Source organism: Euprymna scolopes, chromosome 5 (assembly GCF_053919585.1).
Source record: "Euprymna scolopes isolate OS-2025 chromosome 5, ASM5391958v1, whole genome shotgun sequence".
Classification (NCBI taxonomy): Eukaryota; Metazoa; Mollusca; class Cephalopoda; order Sepiida; family Sepiolidae; genus Euprymna; species Euprymna scolopes.
Window position 1 is genome coordinate 106,135,606 of NC_136486.1, and position 13,399 is coordinate 106,149,004.

Below are 13,399 nucleotides of genomic sequence, written 5' to 3' on the forward strand. Positions count from 1 at the left end.
CGTATTCCGACATTTTTGTTATTGTTCCTTTCTCTTTTTCTCTTACTAACCCTTTAGCTGGACAATGCTAGCGCCACAGTTAGACACAAGGTCGCGTTTTAAAGTTGTGTAAAATCTTATTACATCAAACGGACTGCTCTATATTGGAACAAAAATAAAATTAGCGTCACTCAAGAGGGAGTTCCTTTTCATGGATGGATGAAAGACAAAAATCAAATTACAGATTGTAGAGGTAATAGAGCGATGTAATTATTCATTTATTTTTAAGCTATTATTTCATATGTAGTTTTTTCCATTTCATGTATTTCACGAAATATTTTTAAATACATCCACTGCAGTATTCAGTGATGCACTGTCTTCAATGCCGATTTTATGTTTTGCATCATATTGCTCTAAACAGAAACTCTAACCTGACAAAGGTTGTGCAATAATGCTTTATAGCTCTTATTTCCGCACATGGCCGTTTGTAAAAAGACAAAAAACCCACCTACATTAAACGTTTATTGCTAAAATATACCAACGTTAGAGAATATGATTAATCATTACTACACATACGCCGTTATAATAAGTCTGCTTATGTTCTCCTGTTTATAGTGGGTGTTGTTCTTCTGGATCCCCATTAGACTAAGCTGATCATTTTTCTGTAGAGCTACCTTATTAATCTAATTTTGCCTTCGTTTGAACTTACAAATTTCGCTACGTTACTAAAGAGTTGCCTACGTGTAATTATGCATTTCCTAATTATATAATTTGTATACTCACTGTAGAAATAATAATCCAAAGAAATATTATACTTTTACATGTCTTTCAACGTTCTGGCATTAAGATATATTTTAGACTGGAAACATAATACGAGGGGCGTTCGAAAAGTAAATATTTCGAGATGGTTTTCCCGGGAGTTATTAGCTAATTATAGTACTTTAAATATGCAAGAGTGCGGCTTTAGTAGGATTGGACAATGGTGGTATGGCGTGCGTCGTTGGGTGTATATACAGTATGTTATGGGAATTCATTCACTAATTAATAATTCAATAAGAGTGACATGTTCTTATCTATACGATATAAATACATTTTAAAAAATAAGGAAAACAGAAAAATAAGACGGTGAGAGAAAAATAGAAGATAAAAATAAAAACTAAGGTAAAGTGAAATAAACAATAACGTTTGTAGAAGGGAAGTTAAATGTTTTGGAGCACTGTAAAGAAGATATAATATGGTAATAGGATAATCGTCTCAGTAATATGTGGGATATGCTTAAGTAAATGCAGAAAATATAGATAGGGCTAGGGGTAAAAGCACAGAAAAATGTAAAGCAAAATATCAACAAGGAAATAAACTACAACAATAATAGTAGTAATAATTATTATAGACATAGTCATAAAAACAATAATAATATTATTAATAAGAAAATAAGTAATAATAATAATAATTATAGTAATAGCCTATCGCCGGCTTTCACACTCCTTCTTTGTCTATTAGCAGATATACAATACTATGGACTTACCTAAGCCACCGTGTGCTTGGCCTTGTTTCCTGACTAGGACATTGAACACTGTTCCCCTATTCCATATTCCCTATTTCAAATTTCTCTCTTTCTTTCAACTGGGTCTGATTGCATGCCACTTGTGCTAACTTGACTAGTTTCAGCCGGTCGTGTTTGAAAGTTTGAGGGTACCTGATTGACAGTTTGTTTGGCTGCTGTTTCCGACTGACTGTACAGGATCCTTAACTCTTTGGTAGCGCTTAGAGCGGCTGCTCTATCATCAGTTGTATAATATCAGGATAGATGTAATGCTATGTCGCGCATGGAAAGGGACCTTGATGCTATACCTGGTGGGCTGTCACGAGGTCACAACTGTTTAGACAAGACTCGGCTAATGGAGCACTGAGTGTGCATACTCGCCGTCAAAACCTGCCTATTTTGCTAAACACACTTCCCCTAACCTGACATTAAATAAAAACGTTATGAAATGACAACCCCAAAAATATTACGATAAAACCAGACAACCACCCAAATGAAACCAATTTGCCCCCTTTCTTGAGACTCAGTTTCACAAATATCCGTGGGCTTAGAAGTAATCTAGATGATGCAGAATATTACCTTTTAGTAAACTTCTCGGATATCTTAGAATTAAGTGAAACAACTTAATTTCTTTAACCCCTCTAACTACTTTAATATAACAGGATACCTCCCACTTTGCCGTAAGGACTCGTGAAGATATATGCACGGGCTTAGAGTTCATATCCGTAGACCTCCCCTTTAACTAGAGGGGAAAATCTTTAATCGGATGACCAGGCTTTTATGTGCTTTTGACTAGCGTTAGTTACATACATTTTCTCTATCGTTCTCTCTAAAGTCAGAACTGTACCCTAATCGATCATGTCTCTGATAGTGTAGATGCAGCACTCTCCTTAGACAGTAACGCCCAATACATCTGTTTAGTGACTTTAATGTCACATATAAAAATTTGCTTGGTTTCTAAGGTTACACAGATGCAGCTGGATGCTAAACCTATAAATTCTCTATAGCCCATTCCCTCACACAGTAATGTTCCAAAACCGCCTACCAGACCGTGAACCTAAGCAGGTTTAATTTGTAGACATATTTCTCATGTTACATGATAAGGGCTGTCTCCTTTTCATGTAAGTATAAAAATAGAGAGATTTAGTTAAAATGAAAATGAAATACAATAGACGAAATTCGAACCTCGTAAATTAGGTTTAGAAATAGATTACGAGAGAGAATTAGAAAATGGAATGTAAAACAAATCATTGTTTAGCTTAGAGAAAAATAGTTTCAAGAACAGAATGTGCGTTGACAAGTCTGTTATGAAAAATTCAATTGAGGAATGCAACTATAGAAGATAATTTAATAAACATGTTTTTAACATATTGGAAAAATAGGTTACTGGGAATATAGGTTAAAATTCCTTTTGTAAACAAAGGAAAACGTTTTGGACACGCATGTCCAGAACACGTGAAAGAAGACACATGTTTTAACATGTGTATGCTGTCATGGAAAATGGGAAGTTTTAGATATAGTTAGGATTCGAACGTCTAGAAGCGAGACGGTAACTTTTGAAATTAATATGTGAAGCTTTGAATTCTTGATGATGAAAACCACGGCCGGTCGTGAGAAGAAATAAACCCATCATGTGTTTTTATAAACGTCGTCTTTGTGGTGTGATTCTACCAAAAGGTAAAGTGAAAATTGTTATCATATGTCTTGTATACCATGTGTTTTAAAATGTCTTGACATACACATCTCATATCTACAATGTGAACTCTACATCTCATATCTACACTAAGACTGTCTGAACACTATCTCCCCACCCAAAGAGCTTCCATCTACACATCTAAGTAATGAACTGTTTTAATAAATATGAATCTCCTCTTACAACAACATCCCTCTTACAACAACATCTCTCTAAGACTCTCTCTTAATAAAACTCTCTCTTGATAAGACTCTCTCTTAATAAGACTCAAAGACTCACTTTTAACAATGAATAACAATAACAAGAACAAGAACAATAATAATAATAATGAACTAATAAATATAACACTCACCACAATACCTGAGTATTGTGTGACTATATCTCTCTCTTCTGAACGATATCTCTCTCTTCCTGCTGAACAGTGTGCCAATGAGACAAGATTTCAGTAGTGTTAAAAAATGAGTCCAGATGTAGTCGTCCCAAAACGTAAACCCGGATAGGCTCGCATTCGAGTACATCAGTTTTAATTTTAATATATACAGGATTCCATTTCCGTGTGATTAAACCTGCTTTTTCTTCAAACCATCTACTTCTTGGCCAGTTGTGTACACATCCCAAAAGCGATAGGAGCGTTTATCATGTGTGGAAGTGACACAATTTTTAACAAGCGAAATTAGAGATGCGCCGCTGTACAGCTTATGATCTCTACCGATCGAAGTTATGACAGCAGAACTATTGCCAGGACTACAATCAAAACGCAATTCTGGACGGTTCAACGCTTGAGGGCGTGCCCAGGGTGATAAAACAGAGTTTTTTTTTGCCATGGTTTTTGGTATGGTTTTAAATGAGAGCAACATAGCCACCTCATATCTTCGAAGTCGGTTTAGAAGTCAACACCAAAGTATACTTAGATGTACTGAAGAGTGTGGCTAACCCTAGATGTAGCAGCAGTACTCGGCGCCGACTCACAAGTCTAACGGCACCCAGGTTTAGCTTCAGAAGGAGTGCTACGACTTTTAACTCCTTTCTTACTGCTCCCTCATCACACGAGCTTAACACGCCGTACTATTTCGTTTTGTCGTACGTTGAGAAATTCACAATCAGGACCTCCCACATCATTAAAGCCAACCTGATCGCAACCATCTGCCGAGTATTTGCCGAGCCCGCGCTGGCGCTGGTGATAAAAGCCATGAACTTGATTCCCAACATATATCGAGGCGCTGATTGAGGATGAAGGCGGTTACATAGGGTAGATGTCAGTTCTACAACATAACTAAGTTATCTGCTTTGATATTTCAATAAAAGTATTAAAATGAGTCTGCAGTGCTGTTTTATTTAGAGCAACACCTTTATCGTTCCATGCTGTACGTACACATATGCAAATGTATTAGTAAAAGTGTTCCCAAGTAGATGGTCATAGAACGTCTAGGTGGTTAAATACATAATCCATATGATGATGTGGTGTATAGTCTCCGCATGACAGAAAAGACCGTGCGGCTTTAGATTGGGATTACCTCTATACTCCAATCATACTAAATTCCCAATCAAGCAAATTCAAATAACATAGGCTATCGACAAGGTATGGCATAAGGGTCTACTTCAGAAGATTTTCAGCTACGGTATACCTGGAAATGTTTTCTCAATCATTAAATCATTTCTTCTCCGGCAACACATCAAAGGCTGTAAATGACAAAGTTCTCTCTGATTCTCTCTCCTCTGATCTCGAGCGCGTGGTTCAGTGGGGGAAGATGCGGCTGGTTACTTTTAATGCATCCAAAACCAAACTCCTATCCTTACATCATCAACGCTCTGATCCCCATCTGGCATCAATTGTGATGGATGGCTCTCGTCTGGGTGAGGCCCCGTGTTTTGACAAGCTTCTGGGTTTGACCTTTACTCCTGATCTGAAATGGAACACATACATCAAGTCTGTTGCCAAGGTCGCTGGAAAGATGGTGGGATCATTCTACCGCTCCAGAAGATATCTCACTACTGATGCAATTCTCTATCTATATAAAAGCCAAGTACGTCCAAGGATGGAATACTGTTGCCATATCTGGGCAGGAGCTGCTAAAAACAGCCTATCCTGACTTGACAGAGTACAAAATAGACTTCGTGGCTTATTGGGGGATGCCCTTTTCTCTACCCTGCAACCTCTCTCCCACAGAAGAGACGTTGCGAGCCTATCCTTGTTTTATCGTTATTTTCATGGCAGGTGCTCGTCTGAACTCCAATCTCTAGTTCCCCCTCGCCAATCTTTCACGAAAAAACACCCGTCTAGCCGAATCCACTGTGAAAAATTTCCCCCACTCTTTATCTGTGCCTAAATCAAAACGCAGATTCCATGAACAAAGCTTCTTTCTTAGAACTGCACGCCTGTGGAACTCTGTTCCGTCTGCCTGCTTGCCACCGGACTACAACTTGGATGTGATCAAGTCCAATGTTAACAAATTCCTAATGAACCGCCCTCTTAAGTAAACACTTCATCAAATCTCCACACTAACGTAATGTACTTGCAATAACCCTTATCCCTGAGTGGCTTCCGGGCCTTCATAAGTCGTGATCACTGTGTAAAAAAAAAAAAGTAACATAATTATCTAATAATACCCTAGAAAACACCCTCTCCGCCTTCTGTATTTAAAACCTGATAACATCCCCTTATATGTGTATTGCAAGACATCGAATCCTTATCTTCTATCCTAGCACCTCCCCTCTTCTCATGATGAGTAGCATTAGGTTTCGAAATGCTGGCCTGAAGATCTCTCATAGCATTGAATACTTTATTGTATTCGCTAGTTTATAACTGATCAAAAAACCTATATTCACCAGTATATATTTTTCTATTATCAATATATTTCCTTTTCTGTCTTAGCTTCACCTGCATATCAAGCTTTCCATTTAAATAATCTTTATATACTTAATTTATATATATATATATATATATATATATATATATATATATACATGCATACATATGTGTATATAAGTATATATATATACATGCATATCTATGTGTATATAAGTATATATATATACATGCATATATATGTGTATATATATTCATATATGTATACATGCATATATATGTGTATATATATTCATATATGGATGTATATGTGTATATGTATATCTATGTATATATATGTGTATATATATGCCAATATATATGTCTATATGTATGTATATAGACATATATATATAGATATATATTTATACATAATACATAGATATATATTTATACATAATACATTAATATGTATATATATATATATATATGTGTGTGTATATATGTATATATATGTTTTATATAGTATCAGACCTGACCAAATAGATAATTGTAGGCATAGACCGATTCATACCATCCAAAATATTCTAACAAAAACCTACCAGCCAGCCACGGTTCTTCCTAGAATGTAATACTGCCATCGGGAACAGACATCACTTTTTCCATAGTTACCAACGTAATAGATGTATTGAGACTAAATCTGCTTTCAGGACTGCCACCAACCACTGTAAAATAAAAAGAAAATGCAAGAGAGCTATATGCTCAGTCCGTTAAATCCAAATTAACTGAGCAGCGGCTTCGTTCCCACAAGTTTTGGAAATTAGCAAACAGGACCCTGACGAGAAGCATGCGTTCTATCCCAACCATCATCAATGGACCGTAGGTCATCTCGTCAGCATCAGACAAGGCCAAACAATTTGCAAAGAACTTTGAAGCTAATTCTACTCTACGTGACGAAGGCCATTAGGTCTCCGTATTTCCTCCTATAACAGACAACACGCTATGCAACATACAAATATCTCTGCATGAAGTCGCCAAGCTAATCAAGAACCTGGATTCCAGTAAAGCAACTGGCCCTGACAGCATTCCAATTATAGTGTTTAAAAAGCTCGAACCAGAAACTGCCCCCATACTTACAAAACTGTTTAAGCATTACTTTAAGGAGGACTGCTTTCCAACACCCTGGAAAATCTAACCAGTATGCCCTGTATTTCAGAATTAATGTGATAAGTCACCTCCCTCTCAGTACAGACCAATACGTCTCGTGTGTTATGAGTAAGCTGCTGGAATCCATATTAAATAGAGAAGTAGTCGACCATCTCAGCAGAAATAACCTTCTTACTGACATGCAATATGGTTTCCGCTCTGCTAGATCTACAGCAGATGTGCTAACGGTTATATATCTTAGGATTAGTGAATCTCTCGACAAAGGCTACCTTTTTAATGCAATTGCTCTTGACATATCAAATGCCTTTGATAAGGTATGGCAAAATTTCCAGCTACGGTATAACTGGAAATGTTTTCTCAATTATTAAATCATTTCTCTCTGATAGGCTCATAAGAGTAGTGGTTGATGGGCAGAAATCAGAGGCCCACAGTATTAATGCTGAACTCCTTCAGGGGTCCATCCTGGGCCCAACATCTTCCTGATCTACATCAATGATCTCCCTAAACACATACTTAAATCATTCGTTGGCATCTATGTTGATGACACGACAATCTATGGCAACACCTCAAAGGCTGTAAATGACAAAGGTCTCTCTGATTCTCTCTCCTCTGATCTTGAGCGCGTGGTACAGTGGGGGAAGAGGTGGCTGGTTACTTTTAATGCATCTAAAACCAAGCTTCTATCTTTGCATCATCAACGCTCTGTCCCCCATCTGGCATCAATTGAAATGGATGCCTCCCTTCTTTGGGAACCTCTATGTTTGACATGGTTCTAGGTTTGACCTTTACTCCTGATCTGAAATGAAACACGTACATCATGTCTGTTGCCAAGGTCGCTGGGACGATGGTGGGATCCTTTTACCGGCCCAGACGATATCTCACTACTGATGCAATTCTCTATCTATATAAAAGCCAGATACGTCCAAGGATGGAGTACTGCTGCCACATCTAGGCAGGAGCTGCTAAAACAGCCTATCCTGCTTAGTGGGGGTGTCCTTTTCTCTTCCCTGTAGCCTCTCTCTCACAGAAGAGACGTTGCGAGCCTGTCTTTGTTTTATAGTTATTTTCATGGCAAGTGCTTGTCTGAAATCCAATCTTTGGTCCCCCCTCGCCAATCTTTCACGAAACCACCCGTCTGGCTGAAACCACTGTCATTAGTTTTCCCCACTCTTTATCAGTGCCTAAATCCAAGCGTAGATTCCATGAGTAAAGCTTCTTTCTTAGAAGTGCATGACTGTGGAAGTCTCGTCCGTCGGCTTGTTTCCCATCAGACTACAACTTGGACGTCTTCAAGTCCAACATAAACAAATTCCTCACAAACCGCCCCTTAATAAGTTTATCAAATCTCTAATACTAACGATTACTACGATACTATCCCATTGATTACTGTACACGCAATAACCTTTATCCCTGAGTGGAGTCCGGGCAGTAGTTACTTCTTTTGTTAGAGTGGTAACGTGGTTTTCCTTCAAAAGAGTTCATGGTGTTCATGGTGGTCCTGGAAATAGTTCCGGTGCCTTTAATTCGGCATAAATCAAGCCCCTTGAGACCCAAATTGAATTGAGAAAAGTCCGTAAAGTGTTCAAATGATGTCTTTTTCTAATTGGGATATATTCGACAAAATATAAGTGTCTCAGTTTGTAGAGATTTCAAGTCCTTTTTCACCAAACATTTATGTGAGGTAAACATGATGAAATTGTTGCGGCTCCATTCGCAATAATGAATTCAACTCGGGGCCGATTTTGGTGAGTTTCTCTCGTGCCTGGAGGTTTTCGTAGACTGAAACAAAATTAATGTTTACAAAAAAGGCGCCAAGTAATTATCTTGGCCCGTACAAACAAACCAATCACAGCATGCCTACAAGAAATGTGCGTCGGCAGCTGAAAACATTGAAAATGTAATTGTTACTGGAATTTCTTACGATATTATATATATATATATATATATATATATATATATATATATATATATATATATATATATATATATACATAGGGTATGCGGGTAAACCTACTACCACAGGGAGATGAACGCCTATATATGCATATATATATTTATTTATATGCATATATATAGGGTATGCGGGTATGCCTACTACTTCAGGGAGATTAACGTCTCTGCCTTGCATTGTTCTAGGTCAACCTTGAGCAAGGTGTAGTACCTGTAAACCTCCCTCTAAAGTTTTTGAGGGTTACTATATTGTGAGAACTATACATATATTGCTTGCTTATGTGTATGTGTGTGTATATATCCTGCTGCCGGAGCGGTTAAAACTCCATGATAATAAAACATGCACACTATGCCACTGCTCAGTCATCTTACTATTTCAAGTGTCACTGTGCAACCAGTGGTAGGGTGCGAAAAGATAGAATATGTGTAGCACATGCATGTTGTTTCGCGATCGTTATGTGCAGATATCTTTCGAAAAACAACAACAAAAAATAAATAAATGAATAAAAAAGTCCTATGGCAATAGGTGAGTGGCGACGTGCACGGTGTAGCAGGCTGGAAGAGCATAGCTGAAAATCTGCACATAGGTGGCCAGTGATTTATCTTACATCGTCGACTGAATATCTTATAGGGTGGAAGCAACTTCGGTGGATGATCTGGCGTCTGGGCAGCCTTTTCTAGTGATACACTGTTCACCCATGAATTTGAAAATGGTCTAGAAAAGGTGACCTAAATATTGTCTACCCTTTTATTATCTGGTCAGCTTCATGCGGTCGGCGGGATGTCTATATTTGTAGGAGAAACAAGATAAGGTTGAAGAAATATAATAAACAAGGAAAATCTAAATTTCATCAGGAGAGGAATAACCTAACTATTTCTAAGTGGAATGTGACAACTTTGCTAGATTTCATGGAAAGTGAAAGACCTGAGCGTAGGACAACTATTGTTGCAAGATAGCTCGCTAGGTACAGCATGGACATTGTGACACTGTCTGAAACACGATTGAGTGGTGAGGATCAATTAGTGGAGGTGGGCTCGGGATACACCTTTTTTTGGAAAGGAAAACAATCGGGGCTAAAACGAAAAGGTGGCATTGGCTTTGCAGTGCGTTCTGATTTGGTGAAGAGGATTGAACAGCCAATCTGTATAAGTGACAGAATATTGATGATGCGCTTCCCTCTTGTACACAATAGGTATATGGCGATTTTATCTGTATATGCCCCTACCATGGGTAATGATGAAGCCATCGTCACAGCGTTTTACCATGATCTCAGTCATACAATTTCCTCTATTCCTTTATCTGAAAAGATGTTACTCACGGTGAATTTAAATGCGAGGGTTGGCAGGAACCATCGCACCTGGGACTCACTCGGCCGGTTTGGTGTAGGTAAGGTGAACAGTAATGGTCTGCATCTTCTCCATCTATGCGCTCAGTTTGATCTTGCTATATGTAACACTTTATTCAGCCTCAAGAAGGTCCATAGCTTTACTTGGGCCCATCCTCGTTTAAAACAAGGTCACTTGGTTGACTACATTATTTCCAGGAAGGAAGATTTGCAAGACGTCGCTAGTGTGCGTGTTATGCATGGAGCTGAATGCGGCACAGATCACTTTTTGGTACGCGGGAAGTTAAAAATATGTATAAGGAGGAAGTGTAGGTCGGGTGGTGTTGAAATTGCCAGACGGATTAATGTGTCCTGGCTGGATGATCCAAGTGTGCGTGAAAAGCTTCGATCCGTAGTTTATTCTACTGATTTTGATGTGTCCTCGGCGTATTTTAAAAATACACTCTACGAAAAAAGAATAGTTGTTCTTGGCGTCCGCAAATATAAACATGAGGATTTGTTTAATGATTCTGAATTACTCAACTCTTAAGTGCCAAAAATAAGTTGCATCATAAAATGTTGTCTGCCCCTCATCGAGGTCAAGAACCCTTCCAACGGTCACTTAAAGCAAACAAAGTTCTTCTCCAAAAGCGACTACGCCAAATTAAGGATCAGTGGTGGGCTAAATTCGCCAACTAAATCCAGATGGCTTTTGATTGTAGAGACTTCAAACGCATGTACCATTTGCTTCAAAAAACTTTTGGTCCTCAAACACTATCAACATCTCCCCTACTCACAAGTGATGGATATTGCTCTTATAAATGATCCTAACAAGATTGCCGTTCGTTGGACTGAGCATTATTCTGATCTCTTTGACAACCCCTCTAATGTTGATGAGGACGTCATCAATGGATTTTTACCACAACAGAACTTATCCATGAAATGTCTGAGTTCCTATCTGAGAACGAAATTAGAGATCCTATAAGGAAGTGAACACTGTGAGAAATGTACTGAAGACCGTGTTCTGCTTTATCAGTATTGTGTTGATTGGACCAAGGTATTGATACCGTGAACAGAAATGTCCTATGGATAATTCTGGGGAATTGGGATGGCCATCTCAATTTCTACCATTACTCAGGGAGCTCCACTGTACTATGAAGGCTCGCCTGAACTTCAATGGATGCCTATCAGCACCCATCTCAGTTGACAATGGTGTGAAGCAGGGTGTTTTTTCTATTTATTTTGCAACTATGCTTTCCTATACTGCTTCTGGGTTTTTATTTGCGTTTCAGAACCACAGGTAAAGTCTTTGATCGTCGTTGTTTTCATGCTTCTACAAGGACCTTTCAGTACCTAGTTCGTGAATTGCTTTATGTAGATGAAGCCGATCTCGTAGCCCATAGTGAGAAACATATGCAGGGTCTCAAGGGTCTGTTTTCAGGGGCCTGTGCGTCTTTTGGGCTTACTATTAGTCTTAAGAAGACTAAAAACATGTTCACACCTTCACCCGGTAGTTTGTACGTGGAACCAAATATTTTTGTCGACAACCAGAGACTTGCCGTGGTTGACACATTTGTGTATTTCGGTAGTACTCTTGCCAGAGACGGAACCCTAGATGCTGAGGTTAACTATAGGATACAGCGTGTCACTAAGGCTTTTGGTGGCTTAGAGAAGAGAATGTGGTCTGAGAGAGGTATAACTCTTCGTACAAAGATCAGTGTCTATCAATCTTGTATTTTACCATTCCTGCTTTATGCGTCTGAGGCCTGGACAACTTTTGGTAGACACAAAAAAGTCATGAGAGAGAGCACCAGAAAGTTCTGAGACACACTTTAGGCATCAGGTGGAACTCTTTTATACCTGATATGGATGTCCTCATGCGAGCTAACGTACCGTGTATCGAGAAGTTGATTATACGCAGCCAGATAAGGTGGGCTGGACATCTGATAAGGATGGACGACGAGAGATTGCCAAAGCGCCTGTTCTATGGTGAAATTATACAAAGAAACTGTCCCCAACATAAACCTAGGAAGCGCTTTAAGGACAACATCAAAGATAATCTTAAAGCTTTTGGAATTGACGTGTACAGTTATGAAAGTGCTTGCGATGATCGTAAAATGTGGCGCTCCTTGGTCTATCATGGCTCATATCCGGAAGAAAAAATTGTCAGATATATCGAGTCTGTCGGGGGCTTTCGTACAGAACCACCTCTGTGATTTATGCGGTGAAATGACTTTATCCTGAGCCGTCCTACCTAGCCACAAGCGATCACATGTAGATTAGTCTTTCTTTGATGGGGAAAACACTACAGAACACAGATGTTTTATTTGCTCTGTGATCTGTAAATCGAATGGAGGCCGAAAGCGTCATATGAATGCCCACAGTAGAGCAGCTGCAGTTGGTGTCCTTCAATCTCAGCTAAAGAGTGACCTCTGCAACAGACTGTGTAAGAGCAGTGCTCGTCTGAAAAGCCATTTTCGTTCCCACAGTAGATAGAAATTGTTACAACTTGATCACATCTCTACACATATATATATGTATGCGTGTATAAATGGATATATATATATATATATATATATATATATATATATATAATAAAATAATTTAAAAAAATACAAAATTAAAAAATAGATACAAAATTATAAAATGTATTAAATGAAAAAAAAAATGTTTTAAAAGTACATGGAAATGGATGAAATCAACAATAAAGGAAGGGAAAGATGGTCTTCCTCTGTCAAGAAGTGACGATCACCATATATATATATGTTTATACAGGGTGACAACCCCAAGCTAAATGGAGGCCATCTAGAACATATGCTGTAGAACGGAGAAGAAAAAAGTAAAATACCCTAGTGTTTTGATGTGATGTTTTGAATATAATAAACTAGTTATGACTAAAGTTTCACTTCATTCTGACAAAACACTAAGAAAAGGGGCCTAATTTTGGTTGTCACCTT